The sequence below is a fragment of the Poecile atricapillus genome, chromosome Z (assembly GCF_030490865.1).
Source record: "Poecile atricapillus isolate bPoeAtr1 chromosome Z, bPoeAtr1.hap1, whole genome shotgun sequence".
NCBI lineage: Eukaryota > Metazoa > Chordata > Aves > Passeriformes > Paridae > Poecile > Poecile atricapillus.
The window spans coordinates 99,694,326-99,716,412 of NC_081289.1; the positions used below are offsets into that span (position 1 = coordinate 99,694,326).

The 22,087-nt window shown below is 38.6% G+C and overlaps 1 protein-coding gene across 6 annotated transcripts in view; it reads right to left on the reverse strand.

Moving 5' to 3' along the window:
* PCGF3 (polycomb group ring finger 3) overlaps positions 1-21,522 on the reverse strand; it is a 55,487-nt gene extending 33,965 nt beyond the window's left edge. For 3 of the 6 annotated variants that reach the window (XM_058827013.1, XM_058827015.1, XM_058827011.1), the window contains exons 1-2: positions 21,231-21,370; positions 15,503-15,547 (exon numbers count right to left, since the gene is read on the reverse strand). The gene's annotated coding sequence lies outside the window, so the exon portion shown is untranslated. Of the gene's footprint in view, positions 1-15,502; positions 15,548-21,230 lie in introns of all 6 variants that reach the window. The other 3 variants (XM_058827012.1, XM_058827014.1, XM_058827016.1) reach the window with 2 other exon arrangements.
* Positions 21,523-22,087: the final 565 nt, after the last annotated feature.

A 22,087-nucleotide genomic window follows, 5' to 3' on the forward strand; every position in this document is an offset into this window, starting at 1 on the left:
TGAAAATATCCTTGAAAATGACCATTGATCTATTATACTCAAAAGAACCTAGCTCTTTTTTTGAGGAGACCTGACTAGCTGCTTAAAGAGAAACTACTTGGGGTATATTCACTCCATTACTAATAGTTGCATTAAGGTGGCTTAAGAAATGTCCACCCCAAAGTAAAACACATTCACTTTTACACAGGTTTCATTCATTGAATTTAACTGAATTAATTGAAAATAAAAGACAGCACTGATAATAAACGACATGTAAAAACTGACACAAATGTTTGAGATTAAGTAGAAGCAATAATCAGAACACAGTAGCGTTAAATCTACCCGTCTACTTTCTACTCATATCACATACTTTCTTTTATGGTACAATGAGAGACTGATCTATCTGGTACTTCTCCATCAAACATGTGTTTCTGTCCAGAGAAAATGAAACAGGCCCTGCAGTAAATTGTCAAAGCAGCAAACATGTTCAAAACTTCTGTCTTACATGTCTTTAGTGAAAGGCATAATAAAGAAAAGAAGGATTTCATTAAGGCAGGAGAAATAGCAATGAAGTTGAAATCTAAGTGACTGAGTGACTCAAAACTGGGTCCCACACCCCTTCAGACAAATTTTGGTAACATTTTCTGTCATTTCAATTTGAAGAAGCAAATGATGAACATAAAACACCACCTCCTCCCAGTTGTCACAGGAATTAACTTTCTTAGAAAACTCGTAAGACATAAGTACTATTAAAATGTTAAACATATTAAAAATAAACTTAGTTCCCCCCACACAAAGCCATCACCACAAACAAGAGCCATTCAATTTCAGTTTGCCAAGTATCTTAAAAATCTCATTTACTAGACAGGTGAATAATACCAGGGTTGAATACAATGAAATTTTGATATAAGGTTTTATTTCAATATTTTCTCTTATACATTGCTTAGATTTGGAGTCTTTATTAAAATTAACTGACTGCATTGGAGTCCTGAACTGTGAAGCAACCTGTTAAACTTAGCTAAAAGATGGTTGCAAAACTGATCCATCAGTGTTTGCAGCCAAAGAGATAAACAAATACCAAATTCATCAACGTTAGTGTTCTTTACATTTTCAACTAACAGACGCTTATAAAGCACTAAATTAAGGAAGATATATAGAAAATCAAGTAATAATCATTATTTCTCTAATATAATCAACTGAAGACAAGAAATATCTATTTGTCAGAAAAATGGACTAACTAGAGAGTAGTTATACACAGTTTTTACTTTAAAAAAACATCTACATCTTCACCTACCAACAACATAATAGAACACTTCAAAGAAGGAAGACATAATCCCTGCACTGAGGTTCCTATTTTGTATTCAATAAATATTGAGTTTCATCAGATTCATAATTCATTGCAGATTTGAATTCACAGATGCCAAAACTTAGCAGTATAAAAACCTCCCATGGACAGATGGACTGTGCCTTCCATCCAAACATGTGAAAGCACAGGCTTCAAACATTAACGATATTTACTGCAGCCATAATCAGATAGAGACTAATCCAGAATATATCATGGGCCAACTTAAGTAACTACAGTCTGCCTTAAGAGCACGGTTGTAAGCCACTAAGTAAAGCACCTTCTGAAATAATGCTCAATTCTATATGAAGACATTAAGGAAGAATGGCATGAAACTGGACCAAACATCAGAACTCTGTGTGAATAAGAAAAAACCCTCTGTCTTTCCTATATTCACCTATCATATCCTGGTCTGAGAGGGCTGTATGACTGTTACTTAGAAGATAAGGAGAAAACAAAAAGAGTTACTTAAATTAAATATACACTGGAAAGAAACCATATGGGCAAACTATCTAAGAGCTAAGTTTAGATGGGCTTTATTCCCAAATATCTGTAATACTCTTATACTTCAGATAATGTAGAAATATAATCAGGCACCTTGTTTGTTTACTTAAAGACAGTGGGAGTTAACTAAATGATCCAGACAGAGCTTCAGGCTGTTACAGTTTCTCTAAGATGGAGCCTTTGATTCAGCAAGGTCACCGCAAACACAGGAAAATTACAATAAATGTGTTTTTTTCTTCCCAGTATGCCAGCTGCAGAAAAACAAATGCAAATTATGTCAACCCTCACTCTGACTTGCAGCACAACCACAATTAAACCCCTCCCATAAAGATTACCTGTAACCTCTCCAAATATTTATTATAGAAGCCCACTGCAGAGTTTTGTGGCAGGACTATGTCATGAGGAAAGAAAATGGAAGCGCAGTTAAAATGTACAAATAGGAATCCAACAGAGCAGAAAAATAAGCACCCTGCTTTTCTATAGGAAGCTGGAGACAGATTTTGGCATTAGCTGCCTTCAGCTCTGAAGGCAAAAGCAAACACAGTGCAAAGAAATTAAAGACTAAGGTTTTCCTGACGTCAAGAATGATGATTAAAAATTGTCTTATATTAATATGCATAAAGCGCCAATACTAAATCAGAGTTGGCATTTTAAAAGGTTCTGTTTAGGAAGAAGAGCAATGAGAGTGAAAAATAAGAGAACGGCAGATTTTTAAAATAAGGAACATGTACATACACACTAAATGCAACAACCTGGCCTACTTACTTGATTGCTTCCCACCTACCATCACAACTGTCAGCCCCAGTGCGTTATTCCCCATATCCTTCCTCCTCCACTTTTTCCACTACCTCAACATTTCTTAGAGTCAGACAAGGGATAAATATGTATTACATCCACCCAAGACACACTGAAAGTGTTATTATGGAAGTGATCATATTTCCATAGCTCATCAATAGGAAGCTTTTCAAGTGGCAACAGATGGCAGGCACTTCTTATCAGAAATAAACATGATAATGAACATAAAGTAATACATTGTATGAGATTTTTTTATAGGTAGTTTCAGTTTTCTTTCAGAGTATTAACTTAAAAAGTTACAGTAAGTGCAGTTATAGTGCTTTTACTTGAGCATGTAAGTTCAATACAGATCTCACTGTAAAATGATATCTTATTTTAAAATCAATATTCAAAATTTATTGAAATTAATCCAAAGACTGCAGCTGTTACAAAAGAAAAAGGATTAAAAAAAGAAAAAAAAAGGGCTGACTACTGGAAAAAACATTCATCATAGAGAAAGAAACATTAATTATAAAGACAATGTATTCCTGTAGCTAGCCAAAAATGTACAAAACACAAGTTAAATCTAATTCTCAGAGTACTTTCAGAATGGTTAATTTCTTTTTCCTATTACTTTACTGAAGTGTATTAGGATACTACAGTTTGGAGTATTGTTTGTTTATATAGTGGTTCACTATTTTGTCTCCAAGAAGTCATCTCAAAACTACATGCTACAGGTCAGTATTCCTCAATTGTGTTTGTCTTACACATTAATATCATAAACCCAGACTGTAAACCTCAGTAAAGGGGGTAAAAAGGTGATTAAACTCTTCAAGCTTTCTTGAACGACATTTAAATAGTCAGTAAGCATACTACCAGAAAAATACAGGGATATTTATTGTTGTGAATTCCTATTAAACATGCTTTTTCCACATCAATATTTTCTTCATCAGGCACTAGGAGGCAACTGGCTAGCCAGCCAAATTTCAGATGCAGGATATTGAATTACATTAGTATGAGATCCTAATCACTGGGATCAGATTTACAAGCTTTTGAAATAGTACTGAATTTCTGTATCTTGGGAGGAAAAGTGTCTGGCACAAGATCTGCATTGAACAGCAGTGTATCTGGAGGCTCAGACTGAGAGCATATGAAATGGCCCTACTGCAACAGCTCAAAAATTTCTAAGTTTTGTTGTACCTGCAGTGCCAGCTGCTAAGGGAAACTTGATTCTTTTATTTTCAGTTCCAGCCTTCCGAATCATTCACTCCTTTTAACCTCTGAGACAAGTAATGTAGCGGGCAGAGCAGGAGCCAGCAGCACAAAAGGGAAAGGAATCAGTAGAGGGAAAGAAAGGGCAAGACAAAAACGTTTTGAAAACAACAAAACACCTTTAAAACTTGGTGCCTTGTACTGTTTTTGGCTGTGCTTGCACTCTGTATCACTGAAATTAGGGATGGTTAATTAACTATAATGTCAGTTATCACACTATTAAGCCCATTTAGAAAGAGGATGGAATTTTATTACCAAGAATTTTATGCCTTTCTTCTACAAAGCCTGATAGACTGAGTACCATCTCCAGGAAAAAAAAAATAAGGTACTAAATATAAAGAGTCATAAGACAAAAAATTATTCTTCGCAACTTTTGTGCTCATCTGTCAATAGGGAGGGCGTAGTTTTTAAAGCTCACTTAACTCACGCAAACCCCTACAGCTTGTATTTCAGCCCAGCCACTACTTTGTCCTCCATAGAAACCATTTTGACACAGTTGCTTTCACTAACAGCAAGTATTCAATGTATCTATCTGAAATCACGTTTTGGTAAGGTAGGCCATTTCCATTTTATTCTGGTAAGGCTACAACAGGAAAATGAGGAAACACTCCCTTAAAGCAGGTGTTTCATTTGGTTATAGAAAACTTAAGAGAATCTCATGAAACTATAATATGATCCAACTAGAAAAAGTGATTTAATGGTCTCAAAGTTCTAAAATATCAGTTATTATTTGTTTTTATTTTGGTGGATTTTCAAAAAATCAAATGGACTTACTACTGTATCTGTGGTTTACTGTATGTGCACGGAGTCCTACATAGACTAGTATGGTATACATTTAAAATACAAATTAGTTACTGAAACCTTTGCTTAGAAAAGCTTTTATAAATTACATTGTCAGTAAAATTCCTTGCAAGAAAAATATTTTGTTGCACTTTACATTAGAAAATATGTTTTCTTAACTGACATCTAGCCTGTCTTGATTAGCAGAACTTTAAAATATCATCACTGTACTGTTCAAAGCACTTCCTAATAGAGTCACATTAAAACAGTATCTTCCAGGCAGGCAGTGCTTTTTCAAAGCTTATAGATGCTTTGGGAATGACTCAAATCTGTGGATGATCTTCTGCTGGACTACCAAATTCACTTATTCACAGGAAGGTTAATGGAGAACTTGAGAATGCTCAAGCAAAGAGGATGCACTGCACAGTGAAAACTGAAATTTATTTGGCAGTGAAACACCACTAGCTTGGCTCCATAGTCTGTGAAACCACTTCCTTCAAAACTCTTTATTTAGGTGCTTTCCAGACCCTTCTTCCAATTAAAACAGGCTTAGCTGCTCATCCCATGAGATGCTCATGACAGGGCCTTGACACAGCCCTAAGAACAAAGTAACAAATACAAGGACACAGAAAAATATTTGTACAACAACAGATAAAATTCTCTGCAAGATAGCTTGAATAAAAACATTTGTCTGGCAAGATTTTATCCTCCTAAACAATTTCCAACTTCTGACAAAGAAACACTGATTTAATTACATTCAGATTACTCTTTACATTCTGCTATTTCCTTTTTTAGTGCTAAGGTCATTTCCAATCAGCATGCATTTACAAGCATGGATAAAACTGGGAAGCAGTCTTAAGAGTGTCAAAATTCCTAAAGTCTTAAAATATTATAAAAGCAAAGCATTATTGAAGGCATGAACTTATTTTCTGTAATGAACACCACTATGACCTTCTCTAAATAAAATCTAGCTCATTATCAAAAATCAAAATCACTGCTAGAGGTAGGAGGCTTTTGAAGCAAATACTACTCTTCACTGCTATCCCATATCAAGTCTTGACAAAAATGTTAAGGAGACATTTGTCACAGACTTGAAGAATATATTCCAACATCCTATTTGTTGAGAATTTAGAGATGTAAACAAGTCATTAAAAAGCACTTTGTTTCACATGGACTAGGAGACCAAGAGACCACTGACTTCCCTGACTTCTTGAATTAAAACTGAGATCAAAACCAGCCCTGAATCTCATGAAGAAAAAAATCTTCAGTGAGATTTTACTACCTGATTTCACATCACTTTTTGAATGATTAATATCCATGCACTTCAGAGAAGTAATTTAAGGTCTTAACCAAAGCTGAAACAAACTGTAATGTTCATTATGAAGACCTCTGCAGAACAGATGAACAACTCAAAATAACAAATGACTTTCAGTTGTCGTTTGAATCTGATGGTGTACATTTGAACTGACTGCACTGACTCCACACTGACAAGAAAACCAGGGCCTGAAGAAGCAAGAAGCATGAAGAAGCAAGAAACCATATGGATCTGTGCCATCATCTCCTCAGTATCTTTAAGCTGTGGTGATCTTTGCCTACCTTGTTCCACTTACACATATACGTTTTAACCTCCACTGTTGAAAAATCCTAATCACACAATAAAAGCATCTTATCATACAATAAAAGCTATAACCTCAGAAATCAACCACTTATTAACAAAGACAAGAAAAATGTGTGTCCCTGGTAAGTAACTGTATGATAGCCTGAGTACTAGGATTTTTATATCTTTCATCACAGATGTCTACCAGAAATTATAATTTTCTCTATCAATTGTTTCTGGAAAAGAGAGGAAGAATATTCATATAATTGTCGTAAGACAATTCCTCTTGGTATCTATTAAAAGGCCCTTAAAAATCAAGGTTTTCAGTCACCTGACTCCACTTACTGGTCCAGGTACACTGGCAGACCACTGAAAGAGCAGCTCTTAGAATGGAAATATGTAGTGAGAGTCCAGAAGCTACTAGCTGGTAAAAAGTAGGAAGGTGCTACAATTCAACTGAAGGCACACTTTACAAGCAATCACTTTTTACACATATCTATGTAGATCAAGCCCAGATAGCAGCACTTGATGATGGTTAATTAATCCAAACAAAGATTCGGAAGGGCCTGAGAAAGTACCTATAATTAAAAATTAAGTGACTAAAGCTTTCAACTTCACCCATCTGTCCAATAATTGCCTCGGCACTGCTAAAACAGATGACAAGAAAATGTTGCTAGAATTGCTCCATAACCTGGAAGTGGTTAGCAGGTATTCTGAAGTCTTTCTGGATCCAAATGTGCAGACAGTAAATTACAGAAAATTAGCTATCCATGCACCATATAATTCAAATTATACAGGTGCCTTGCAAAATTGTTCTTTTGTTCCTGAAAGCCTGGGAGGACTCTTAAGATGCACTCTGTTCATACACGTCTCTCATTATTCTGACATTCAATTCTTTCAGATATAAATTGCAGCAATGATACAACACACTCAGTCTCCTTGGAACTCTTGCTGCTGCAGTTTTCTTACCCCAGACACAATCCTCATGTCTGACAATGTGAAAACAAACCTGATAGTTTGCATTATTTATTTCATATTAAATACTACAGCAGGATTTTAACCAATAGAGCACAAAAGCTATTTTTCTTTCTACTTAGAGCTGTTCAGTCCTCCATTTCCTTCAGCATTTAATTCTCCCAATTCTTAACTTGAAGTCTTGAAACTTTGGCTTTGAGAACGTTTTCCATCTTTTTTCCTCTCTCAAAACAAATGTAATTGTAAAGTGACATCATGCTAGGTATATTAAGCGGGGGGCAAGAAATGAAACATTTGGCATGATGGCATTTGTCTTCCCAAGTGACAGTTAAAAGTGATGGGGCCCTGTTCCTGGCTGAACAACTGCCCATGGGTAGCGGTGAATTTGTTTTCTTATTTTCTCTGCTTCTGTGCACAGCTTTTGCTTTTCCTGTTAAACTGCCATTATCTAAACCCGTGAGTTTTTCTAGAGTAGGCCCTTCCGATTCTCTCCTCTTTCCTGCTCCAGGAGAGTGGGTGAGAGGCTGTGTGGGGCTTGGTTAAACCATGACAGTCCTTTTTTGCACCAGACGTGAGGCACAAAGAGTTCAAGACAATGACAGATTCCATTGGGATGTATCAGACTGAATACATAGCTGTTAGTACTGTTCAGCTGGTAAATAGCAGCCTCCTGTGCTTGCCATAGGGCTTGCTCTCCTGATGTGTGTTAAGAACCGACTGCTTACTAGTGCTCGCTTTTTGCTTTTGCTGCTTTCTGTACTGCTGCGCTGCTTCTCACATTAATGAATTGTGCCTGGGAACACTGGTAACACCACATCGATGTGCCTGGGCTGGCAGATGGCCAGGGTAGTGCTGCTGTGCTGACAGGCTGAACTTCAGTCTGAAGTTGAGCTGGAGACGGTGATGTGCAAATGCTTCCATGGTGGAGGACTGATGCACCCGCAGCCCAGGCCAAATCCCCTGCTAGAGCAGGCAGATGCCTTAAGGAAGCTGAGACCTTGTAAGAAGCCCATGCTGGAGCAGGTTTTCTGGAAGGACCTGTAGCTTCATGGGGAACTCTCACTGGATCAGTTTATGAACAACAGCAGCCCGTGGCAAGGACCCACACTGGACAAGTTCAAGGACAATTGTTTCCCATTAGTGGGGCCTCACACTGGAGTAGGGGAAGCAGAGAGCTCCCTGCAGCCTGTGGTGAAGACCATGGTGAAGGAGGCTGTGTCCCTGCAGCCTCAGGAGGACTATGATGTGAACTCCACTAACAGTGGACTCTAACAGGAACCCCTTGCTGCAACCAGGCTGGGGACAAGAATAAGAGTTCACTGCAATATTACACCCTATAAACCCAAAAGGATCAGGTGCAGAGATTATAATGGATATGTGATTAAATTGTTCCATTATCTGAATTGTATGTTACAGGAATAAATATAACAGGACTACTCAAACCAACAGAGGACAAGCCTTCCAAGAAGCCCAAGCACAGCAGTGACACAATCTGAGCTGGCTTTGGTGCCCCGTAATCGCATGCAACACATCTCTTCTCCTGTCCTGAGTGACTACCACAACAGATGGAGCCCAAAGTCATGGACTAAACAAAATCAAAGGATATATTATGGACATTTTGCAGGGGTGGTCCACAGACTGTGGGAATGACACCTGAGTATTTTATCAAAGAGTGGAAAGTGGAATGGTGGTTAATGCACTTGTACTGAATAGTGTGGGACCTGAGCATGATGTAAATGGTATGGAGTAAGGAGTAGAATCTGCTGGTTTTGAACAGGGCAGAGCTAATTCTCTTCACTGTGGTTTGTATGGGGCTATGTTCTGGATGTGTGCTGAACCATGTTGATAATACGGGGATCTACTTGGCTGCTGGCTGGAGTTAAACCACAAGAGGCTTTGATGTGTTATTTACAAAGACTGGAAGATTTCTCCTTGTTAAATATATGCTAGAATACACTATTAAAGGCTTCCCTTTTTTAACAAGGAGACCAACAAATAATTTCAATTATATATTAGCCCATTAACACTTGAGCTAAAGCAAACCTGTCAGTCACTCCAGGAAATACAGGAATATACCAGGAAAAAAATCATCACTTATTAGTGAGAGCGCACATGTCACAAAGCAGCATCCACTCCTACTCTAATAGACCTTTCTTCAGTGTCAACCCCACAGGCCTTTTACTACACATATGTTTCTCATGGTTAAGTCTTTTTCATTCATGTACCACTGATGACATGTGATAAACTTCCCTTGAAAGAAAGTGGACAGCCAGCAGTGGAGGTCCGAAAGCCATTTACATCAGCCCGCAACTGAGCAGCCCAACTGTCTGAAAAATGTGAGACACTATTCCTCAGCTGCACAAAAACCCCTTAGGCCCTTTCGTCCTCTGCAGAATCAAGGGCAACGAATAAGGACTTGTCAACCCTACAAAGGCAGGGAAAAAACAGCAACCTGGACAAATCAAACCTAGCAGAACTCTCCTTTTCTCCCTCTGTACCAATGCAAACTGCACTCAAATAACAGCCTTCAATATAAAAAGCCTAAAAGGAAGGCTGCCATTAGAGTGAAAAAAAAAGTAAGCTTCTAGTAGAAGAAGGAACAGATGAGAGGAATTACGAAAGAAATGGATGCATTAACAGGTAATAAAAAGGAAAGTGAAAAATAGTAGTTTGAACAAGGGAGGACTAAGGGCAAAAAATGCCTACACTCGCCCTATAAGCATGAAACCACATCCTTTCAATAGAGTAAAATTCTAGCTTTTAAGATCTGAGCTTATTTTGACATGATGAACATACCACTTTTACCATATTAAATAAAAATAGGAACATAAAGAGCAGTACTGAACTACTAACCCACCCATCTTAAGAGGTTTTCTTTTTAATCTTTACAACCTTTCAGCAATTAGGTGCTGTATCCATTAGAACCACCAGACAGCAGAGAGATCTCAAAATATCTTCTACCAAAACACAGAAGACATTCATAACTACATTTCATCAGCTATGTCTCTCACATTACATATGTTCTGAATTTGTCTTACTATGTTTGTACTTAGGATTGCTCCCATTATGTGAAGGAAAGATTCCACTCATGCTTGTGGCAGGCTTAATGAAATAATTAAAGACATGAGCCTGGCATCTCTGAAATTTCTTTGTGTTGCTATGTGTGCTCATATAAAACAACTACTACACTTCCAAGTCTGAATGACTTCAGCAATGATGATTACTCCACTTTCCAGCTCAAAATATTCTCAGCAGGGTAACAGCATTTGAAAACTTACACTTGTAGGAAGAATTATACTTTTAAAGCACTCACATTCTACTTATTTTCATTTCTTTGTCATCATTAGATCTGGTGTTTTGCATGCATGTAGGAACAAAGGGAAAAAGTTAAATGTCTAGTAATATGAAAACAGGCATTATCTTCCTCAATGAAATGACACTTCACAGAAAAAACACCTGCAGTTAACAAAGTTTTTTCTGTTTTGCTGGGTTTTGGTTTGAGGTTTTTTTATTATTTTGTTTTACACTGTTGGTAGGTTTGTGAGTTTGGGGTTTGTTTTTATATTACACTGTTGATGTTGCAGAAAGAAAAGATTTCCAAAGTCTAACTGTTGAGATTTTTCTTCACTGTAGTCTAATAATGCATCACTGTTCAAGAAAACCTGATAGTTCATTCCAAACCTTGTTGCATCAAAGTCATTATTATAACAGATAGTTCCTCGAACTCTGATACCAGCAGACTGACCCCATTACACCATCACTATTCTTGTCTGTCAGTGTCAATGAAGAACATTGCTGACAGTGGACAACAACAGCATGAGAGGCTTCAGCATTTACATCTGAATTCTTTGCTGTGACCTAAGCACTGCCATGATGTGACATTTGCTGATATATTTCAAATGGAGAAAATTTGCTTGGCAGTATGCAGGAGCTGAAAGGTCTAAATTACTTAGTCAACAAAATCTCACCAGGAGACTAGTTTCACTTGTACAAGAGCCTAGACAAATTCACTTCTGCAGTTTTAGAAACTACTGATTGGAACTGTCCACTCCTCTCCTCTCTAATCCCTGTAAAGCAAAACCTTCTTATATATCAGGTGCTTATTTTAACAGATACTATCACAAATGAATGATGAAGGCAACTTTATGGCAGTACAGGCTTCATATAGCGCAAAAGCAAGCAGAAACTTCAGGGAAAAAAGGCAGGTGTAAGAAGAGCTACATCCACTAACCTGCTGGACAGACAGAATTCTCAAGTGCTGTTTTAACAGCATACATTATTAAGATCTGTCAAAATGATAGTCTGCATTTCCTTCTTCAGGTTCATTAAGAGTGATAGTTTAATCTGGAAGGAGTAGCCAAGGAAACCCTGCTAAATTGCCAAATACCAGCTGCTTACCTGAATCCCAGAGAAAGTAAACAGTTACCAGCTTCTCTTACAAGCACATCAGCACTGCTGCAACACTACAAAAAAAATCACACAATCCAGCTAGTAGAAGTTTCCCTTTCCAGCCTTGCCTATAGACATTTTGCCAAACAGAAGCCTGTCTCTCTGGAGTCAGATACTTGAGAAGTGCAAAAGTCAAATTGCTCTTCCCTATCCAGTCCTGGTAATAGTACTTTACAGTCTCTAGAATAGTTTAGTTTTAGTCCAAAGAAGAGTTGAAGACATGTTCTGCATTTAGCTCTTTGCACAAAACTCAGAATCCTTTAAAACAAGACATTGATATCAACTTTGAAAGGAATGGGATATTGTTAGTGAAAATAAAGAAACTGGAACAGAAACCGACCAACCACCTAGCTCTTGCCAACTTCAAGTAAAAAAGACAGCACTAACAGGTGAAACAAAGTAACAACACCTATGTGGAAAACCAGTATAAAAGCAGACAAATAATGACTAAAATAATGTCTGAAATTACTTTTATGCTGTGAGGAGTCATGACAGCATTTCACATGGACATAATGAGTTTCTGATATACTTTTCTAATTTTTCTAATCCACAGTTTAAGATCAGAAATCAGCAAATTACAAAGAAAGGAGTGGCAAGTCACTGATGAGCTACAGCTTTTTGTAATTATCTTTTATTCAGTCTGTATAAAAAGGTATCCATCATTAGAAACATCACTGAACTTAGAGAATTGATAATTAACCTTCAAAGAGAAAGCCCTTTCCACACAAAACCGTTCAGCTGCACATTGATACAAACTGTTCAAAAACCATAGCAAGAAACTATTCTCTGAAAAGACTCAGCTTAAACAGAGTCTGACAGTCCATGCAAGGAATAAGTAAATAAAGAAACACTATCTCTGCTACTTATCTTAATAATTGTATTCCAGATACACTTTTAAACTACCCTCAATAATTTCTTAATGCCAAATCACTTTCATAGACCCTATTGCTTGCGACAAAAAATTTCAAATTCTAGATGGATGTATAACATACAGTAAAGAGAGAAGAAAATCTTTCACTGAAAGTTATTAACTACTGCAACCTGTTAGTAGTATCTGTAGGCTTGAATTTGGTCCTTCTCTGTAATTCAAAAAGACCTGCTCCTGGTGACTGAACTATACCATTAGAGACAATCAAAATAACTTAACTGACCAACTTCATTAAAAATGTAGTATTTTTTTAAAAGATGACACCCACACTGACACTTGCCTCCCTCCATTCTTCAGAACACAACATACATCACAATAAACATGCACCAGTAAAGGTTTGGTTGACAAGGTCAGAAAGGACCATGTCTCCCAGTGATCTCCACAAAGCAAATCCTGAGCATCTGAAAGGACTTTCTGCTCTTAGGATTTACCATGTATAGATATCTTCATACTAGAAAGAAGTCATTTCAGAGGAGTAAGAAAAAAAAAAAATAATTCCTTTGGTTTTTGGATGAAAGTTTGGAGAAGAGAGCTGAATTTGGGGTTTTTTTCCATTTGAATGCTAAAATTGTCAAACTCTGCAGATGGTGATAATGGATGAGTAAGTCGAAAAAAAGGTTACTTATGAGAAGCCATAAATGGCTAAGGAAGCTTGGGGGGGGGAAGCAAGAGCAGCTCATTTTTCCCTTGTCTTCACTCTTACAGTGAATATAGCTTAAGGTAACACCAAGTCTAATAATGGAAGCTACACAAGAGGACTCCAGAAACTTTTCACATGTACTTATACTCTAAATTTCTCATTCTAAAGACTAAAAAAAAAAAAAAAAAAAAACCACAAAAAACCTATGACACTTTCCAAAAAACCTACAGAAATTCAATTCATTGGCAACTAATGCTTGTGACTTGGAGAACAAATGCTCTGACAGAGCACTGGCTTTGAAAGTGTACCTCAAGTTCCATTTAGAAAGTAATTTGATCCATTTGGTGGAGTGATGGAGAGAAGAACTCAAGAATGGGGGCAGGATGTACCTTCTCCTCCCTAATGGAAGCAGCAAAAATATTTAATTTGAAGACCATAACTGATTTACATATTTGATCACAGAATCACTTATGTAAAGAATTAGTTCTACAATTATTTTCAACCCATAGCATTGACAAATTCAGTAAATTAGAAAAAAGGCCAGGGTAAAATACATCTTTGTCCAAAAAAAAAGAAAAATCAAAGCCACCAAAACCAGTGGGAAAATAAACAAAATATTATCCTCCCTGTATCTGCAAAACTTTGTCCAAATTCAAGCCATTTTTAATCATAAAATCATAATCACACAACCCAAGAGCTATTATTGTCTGGACAAAATAACCTTACATAATTTGAGTAACTGCTAGAGATTAGAGAAAACAAATTAAGATAAACAATTTCCAGTGGCAGTATCTAAGATTATCCCTAAAATGTTACATTAAAAATGACTGCAACTAATACAGTAATTTTTACACCTACGTATTTCCAAGAGAGTAAAACAAAATGTTGAAGTACCAAAATTCACTTAATACCACATAGGTGCAGACTGCTTTTGGTGACTTTTATCAAAACTTGAAAGAATCTCACAAGCAAGAAGATGAAGAAAACTGCTCCACCCAGAGTCCTTTTTACCTGGTGTGGTGCCATTTACAATATATCTAATACAAGCCCATACAAGTCTAGGCTACTTTCCCTGTGGCAAATGGTCAAAGAATGACAAATTAAGTATTTTACTAATATAAACACAAATCTTCTGAAATTGCTGCAGAACACCCTGATCCTGGGAGGGATTTCTACCTCACTCTAGTCAATCAAGAGAGAGAAGTACAAGACTAGAAACACAAAATTAATAAACTGATATGCAAATAAATTACTTACTCTGGTGCTACCAAGCCTGACTCTACTATTAACAAGTATCCATGTTATTAAAAAGCATTTCAATTCAGCTACTCCTACTCAATAATAGTTAGACTGAAACTTTTGGTAAAATATGTTATTATCACAGTATTTCAATCACAGAAAAGACCCATATGGATTTTTCAAGGAAAATAGAAAAATATTGGGCATCTGCAATTTGTCTGAGAATAGTATAAGCATAAATCAGAGAACTTTCTTTTGCCAATATTCAAACTAAATATCTGTGAAGTAATCATCATGTTATGGCAAACCAATTAAAAAAGCATGATCTTAAAGCCTAAATTTACTTAAGATGCAAGTCTACTTTGCAATTAGTTTAAGGAAACTGCTACAGGAGAAGATAGTTTAATTACTCATTTCATTCAACAAATTAAATAAATCCATGCAAATGTTACTAAAAAAGGTAAATGTTTAAGACCATGGATTTCACTCAAGAGTGTAATTTTTTACTTCACTTTTCACACCGAAGAACTTTTCCACAAGTGTAGTCCTTTGCACATGGCAAGAACTTGCACACGTGGGTAAGAAATTTTAAGTGAGCATTTAACAAGTTATGTTTGTTTTTTCCTAAAAAAGGTTCAGTAAAGCTTAAAAAACAGACAGTAAACAACCAACTAGTACAATGCTAAAGCAAGAAAGATTAATCACTTGCTCTAGCACTTGCAGCTGGGGGGCTTTCCTAATTACAGACAGAAACAATATGGTGTGGGGTCCAGACCTCAAAGGAAAGGAATAACTCAAAAATGGAAAGAATACCATTTCAAGCATTAAGAAGATGGGTTTGAATACAGTGTGTTAGCACTTTCTTAAAGTGATGAAATACTATTACAAGTATCTTTAATAGGTATAGGTTTAATAGAAGCTGTGCTCTGAAATGTAAATACTTGGATGTAGGAAAAGGAGCATATATACTTTCAGGAACATGCATTATTAGATACTTACACAGCACATAAAAAATCCCCTTACCTCTTCCTATTTTGAATCCTGTAATCAATATCTGAGTCCTTGTGTCTAGAACATAATTTATGTATCAGGGAAAAAAAAGATAAATGAAAGAAAAATCCAGTTATTATCACAACAAAAAAGTATGAAATACAATAATCTGAAATGCAGGAGCTAAGATCCCAGATCATCTTGATTACTAGTGCTGAGGAAGAGCTTAAGCTTCTAAATGTCTCCACATTCAAATAATTTTTGGGAAAAGTCACTCTGGAGAAACAAAGGATGGCACTATACTGGAAAAAAAACAACCCAAAAAATCCTGTTCCTCAGATCTGTTCTATTGATTGCCATTGCTTAGTACAACAAATAATTTTTTATCATAAAAACATTTTGTCCAGTCATTTAAAATAAATTTGGCAATGTCCTTTAACTAAGTAATCAATTGACCCATGGCTTTCATTATGCCAATCAATACTCAATGAACTCAATAGTTCAAATACAGCAATATATGTTACATACAGTGATTCATAAATGAAGAATTTATAATTTAGCCAGCTTCACTGTATCTTTCAGCTTGTTCTTTCAGGTGACAAACTAGAAAAAAACTGTACAGCACAACACATTAAATGAAAATACATCAAACACTGCACTGACACATTTGCATGAAAAAATGACATTTATGTTTACAAAAACTATATTGTTTGCACACATATTGAGAAAGAATAAAAAGGATGACCTGTACTAGCATAACATCATCCTAATTCACACAAAATCTGCATTATATATAATAATTGTGACGTTACTGGATAATAATCAACTAGAGAAGGTATTGTATGCTGTCTGGTTATGTAGAGAGGAAACAAAGTTCTTAAGTGAAAAGCTTGACAAAACAGCCATTTGCAAGTTAGCAAATAACATCAAATTCATTCCATTAACCTAAAAAATCTCTTAATTACACAGGTACTGCACAGGATTTTATCATTGACACCAAATACATAGAGAATGCTTTCTGTCTTAAATCAAAATGAACTTACACTATCCATAAACCAACAGTTTCCACCAGTAAGGACAGTCTCAGTACCAAACAAGAAGGATTCCTACTGCCAGAATACAGACCTTTTTAATGTAGACAAAGTTCTAAGTTACTGTCAGTTAAAATTTTAGAATACAAAATAGTTATCTCAAAATCATCTGAAATAAATGTCCGCAGAGAGAATAAGTTTCCTCCATGCCACTTTGCAGAGATGAAAAATAGTGTCAGAACTACAAGGAAGTTCCTCTACTGGCAACAAAACTACAAAAAAGACTAATTATCACTCTTGCATATTTCTTCCTTACAGTCTCTGCCCTATCGTAATGCTACCACACATACCTTGATTTACTCCAGTTCTCACCCCCTCAACAATTTCCCCCACTGGCTCCATCAACTTATAATTGTGATTTCAAAACGGCAGTCATAACTGTGAGAACAGTCATTTTCTAACACAAAGAACAAGTAACTTGAGCTCACCAGAGCTCGTCATTCTCCCTACTTTTAATGAACTGTACCACCCCCTACTTTTGAAAAGTATATGTTGTGTTTGTCAAAGGAATAAAGAGACCCTTAAGTTCCTACATACACTTTGAAATTCCTAGTCTAAAGTACTGTTTCTGATTAAGGAGAAAAAAGAAAAGGCAGAGAGGGGAAAGAAAATAGTGTCATTGAAGAACTCACTGCTGGTTTATTCGTTCCTACAGTGCTGGATCTCCGGTATGATTTAAAGACTTCAGGTCTCTACAAACTTCAATCAAACTTTCAGTAGCACACAAGGTTTTTTGTCCAATTAGTTCCCATCACACTGAGTATTTCAACTTCATATTCTGTTGATTGAAGTATAGATGAACTTATTCAGTAAAATTAACTTGAGAAAAGCTAATTTTCAGTCAATGAGGCAGCATCACCAGCAGTAACTGAGGTAAGTGTGGGGGTAAACACTAGATCAAGCTGTACAGGGGGTTCCCAAGCTCAGAGACTCTGGAGCAAGTGCTCAGAGCTGCATCCAGACCTGGAAGCCTTACTGAGCCAATCAAGCTGATGGATGAATAGATGGAGAGCAGCCCTGGGGAGAAGAACTTGGGGGTGCTGGTGGTGGCCAGCCAGGGGATTCTGCCTCTGCTCTGGTGAGATCCCACGTGGGTCTAACCCTAACCCTGCATCCAGCTCTGGGATCTCAGCACATGAAGGAGAGACCTTTTGGAGCAAGTCCAGAGGAGGCCATCAAGATGATCAGAGGGATGGAGCAGGTCCTAAAAGGAAAGGCTGAGCAAACTGGTATTGCTCAGCCTGGAAAAGAAAAAACTTAGGTGACCTAGTAGCAGCCTTCCAGTACCTGAAGGCAGGCAACAAGAAAAGAGAGGAATTTTTTACAAGAGCATGTAAGGACAGGACAAGAGGGAAAGGCTTCAAGTGAAAGACAGAAGGTTTAGACTAGATATTACAAGGAAATTCTTTTCTGTAAGGGTGGTGAGACACTGAAACAGGTTGCCCAGAGAAGCTGTGGATGCTCCATCCCTAGAAGTGTTCAAGGCCAGTTTGGATGCTGCCCTGAGCACCTGGGTCTAGTGGGAGGAGTCCCTGTCCACAGCAGGGAAGTTGGGACAAAATTATATTCAAGGTCCCTTCCAACGCAAACATCCTGTGATTCTATGAAATTTCAATAAGAGATGCAAGTTTTCTTCAGACTCTTCAAAGCAATTATAGAACAAACCACTATTTATAGTCATTTTTCAGTTAGCTATGAAACTGTGTTACATATCACAATAGGTAAGATTGCTTTTAACACAGAATAACCTGCTTCTTTTTTCTCTTGTACTACATATAAGATTTTCATATACTTGCAGTCAAATACAGCAAGCTTAAATTTTAAAAAGGGAGGTGTGACAAACGCAAAACTACTTCAAGACAGGGCTTCCAAATAAGTCTTCTACAATCTAAAAGACATGGTCACCTTCCAACTGGCTTCTAACCTACTCCAGTCAAACTGGCCTTCACATTTTCTTCAAACATGACAACAAACCTAACCTAGCAAATCAGAGAAGTTTCAAACATCATTAAACATCTTTAGTAGCACTGACAAAAAGAGACCAGAGTTTACATTAATAAATTCTCAGGAATGCTGACAGTCTTAAATCAACTGCATCTCCAAACACTACTATCAAAACAAGCTTTCACTTACTAACTACTGAATTACTACACACATGTATCAAACATGTAGTTCCAAAGCAGGAAGTAGAGAAAATATTTCTTTTATAAAACACAAGATGTCCTTATACTTTCTTGTAAACTGGTATCATAATTTAAGATATAAGTTATAGAGTGAAATGCTATCAATATGCATGTTTTTCAAGACATCATGTCCACATTCATTTTGTAGCTTAAAGCTTAGTAGCTCCACTTAAGAGTTTCAATGGAAATGCTTCAACTTCTTCCCACAGTACTGCCCATGGAGTTCAGGAATTGAATCCAGAATTATTTCAGTCCTGGGAGTTCATTACATGACAAAAGCTAAAAAGGCCACAATACCTAGATTAAATGACCATATGGGAAAACAGAAATGAAAGCTATTAAAGTAAGTGTAGAATGGCTCTTGATGAGAGAACTTACCTGTATCTCAAATACAGAGCTTTGAGATGACCTCCTCTAAATTGCATAAGTAGACAGGAGATGTAAGAGCAGGACCACTGCAGTGACTAAATGCTGTACTTTACAGTCTCTTAGTAGCAGAAATCTTTCATATCATAGTAATTAATTTCTGCCATTCTTGGCATTAGTATTAGGCTAGGATAATTACAAACTCTAAGTAGACTTTATTACAACATTTACAAGTGTTCGGTCTTGATTTTCTATGGTGACAGAAGAGTAACAAGATCAAAGCAGCCGGATCAGCCCACAGAAAGAAATCCAACAGATTTTCCTGAAAAATTGTTTTATGAAATGTTTTATTTCCAAGCTTTCTGTCACTGTGCACCTATGCATCTCTAGAAAGTCACCTGACCCTCTTCTAGTACACCTTATGTGTTTTCACCAAGTATCTTGGGTTCTGCACAGCTTCTGTAGTCCCTTAAACACATTATAAACTGTCTGCAAGTATAGCTTTAACAGAAATAGCAAAGCTACTGAAAGGGTACAAAGTTTCTGTTTCTATTCCCCTTGTTACTGAAGAATTTTATGAATTTCAGAGCACCTTTATTAAACACATGACGAGTATCACAGTTTATTCTAATCTGATTTGCATTAAAAGAATAAAAACAAAACTTCACAAGTATCCTATCCCAAATTAACTAATAATAATTTTTAAACAGCACATTACTTAGTACTAAAATGACCATTAACAACATATCTAGCATATGCTTAATTTTTCATTCAGTAGAAACAAAACCAATTTAGAATGGAGGACACATACATGGGATGCTCCTTAAACATAAAGGCTCATCTCAGCTTTTTAATTTTTTTTTAATTCAAAGCTTTTTATCCACAAACTTAATTCTTCTGTGAAACTCTGGAAGAAAATACACAGTATTATTTAAAAAAAATACCAAAGAAAATATTTTCAGAACATTCCAGAGGATGTAGGGGTAATAAACCAGAATTTCTTGAACTGGCTTCTCAGAGACATGCATTTTGTAAAGAAAGCAGGAAGAGTCTAAACTGATCTGACAGAAAGCCTGCACAAACAGTTTTGTAATCAAAAAAAAAAAAAAAAAAAAAGATAAATTGCAAATATGTGAAGTAGCAAAAGAACATCCAAGCACTTGATAACCCACAATAATCAAATCCCCTCTGAACCTTATTAACTTTGGGACATGCAAAACTTTCCTCACAGGACACTGAAGTAACACCCAACGCTTTCAAGCTAAAAGTGACCAACTTATAAGGCCAAATGTGACACCACAAGTTACTAGAACTCGGTGGTTTAGAAAACTTTCCAAATTTCTTAATACCGAATACATACACATATATATGCGTGCATGTGTGCATATATGCATATTTGTCCTTAGACTGTAAAACAATCCAAGCCCCTATACTTTACCTATGAGTATCAATTGATTTCCTATTTCCCACGACTTCGTAGCCCATATACACAGCACTGGAGCCACATACCTACACGGCTTAAGTCGCACACCGAAGGGACGTGTCCCCTCTATCTCCACCTTACTGGAAACGCCATCTTCACCCCTCCACTCAACGAGACCCTTTCTCCCCAAGCCCTGGGGTTCTGTCCCCTGCCCAGGCCCCTCCACACAGCCGGCAACTCCTCCCGAGGGTAGGAACGGGTGGGGCGGGGGATGTGGGGGTTTCCTCTCCCCCAGCAGCCGACAGCCACCTTCCCCCGCGGTGGGCACACGCAGCAGGACAGGGACAGACGCTCCCCCGGCCCACGGAGACTCCCTGACAGTTTCGGGAGAGGAACCCCACAGAACCCCGGCCCCGGCTGTGACCACCCCACGCCCGCCCCGAAAGTTCCAGTGCGGCCCCCCCAGCCCCGGCCCGATCCTCCGCAGCCCCCCAGGCCGTCGGGCGGACAAGACCCTCGGCCTACACCTCCCGCACCCCCCGAACCCCTCCTTTCACCCCGCAGCCCACACCGCAAATACCCCGCAGACGGGCGGGGGGGCAGTGGGCCCGCCCCGCCCCCGAGCCCCTCGGCTGCCGTCCAGCCCCTCGGCGGGGCAAGGCCGGGACCCCCCACGCCGCCCCCGGCCCCGCACTGACCTGACGGGGGGGGGCGCGGCCGCCGCTCGGGGCTACAGCGGGGGCTCCCCCCGCCGCCGCCGACCCTCCGCTCCCCGGCCCGTCCTTCTCCGGGCGCCACCGCAGGGTAGAGAGCAGAGGAATCGGAAACGCGAGGCGGAGGGAAACACCGGCCCCTCTTCCCCTTCCCAAGAAAATTTTAAAAAGAAAAAAAGGGGGATTTAAAGGGCTCGGCCCGGAGTTTAAAACAAAGAGGCGGAAATAGCCGAGTGCGGCCCGAGCGGAGCCGAGCGGGGGCGCCGCACTCGCGGCGCATGCGCATGGGGCGCTCACCCGGGCACGGCGCCGGCCGCCCCCTCCTTCCCTCCCCCGGGCAGCGGGGCCGGCGAAAGGGGGTCTGGAGCCCCCGCCAGGCCTGGGCCTAAGCCACGTCCCGGTCATGGAACCGCAGAGTGCGCTGAGTTTGAAGGGAGCCATCAGGATCGTCGAGTCCGAGTCTTAGCCTTGCACGGGACACCCATAAGAATCACCATGTGCCTGAGAGCATTGTCCAGACACTTGTTCAGCTCAGTCAGGCTTGGTGCTGTGACCACTTCCCTGGGGGGGGTCTGTTCTAGTGCCGAAACACCCTCTGGGTAAAGACACTTCTCCTAATACGAAACCTAAAGCATCTCTGATACTGCTTCAGGCCATTCCCTCGGGTCCTGTCACTGGTCACCGCAGAGAAGAGATAGGTGCCTGCCCGTCCATCTCCTCTGGTGAGGATGTTGAAAACTCCAATCCCCCCTCAGTCTCCTCCAGGCTGAACAGACCAACCGATACTGCTCAGCTACTCAGATACAACTCAGATACTGCTTGAATGGCTTCGCCTTTCAGCC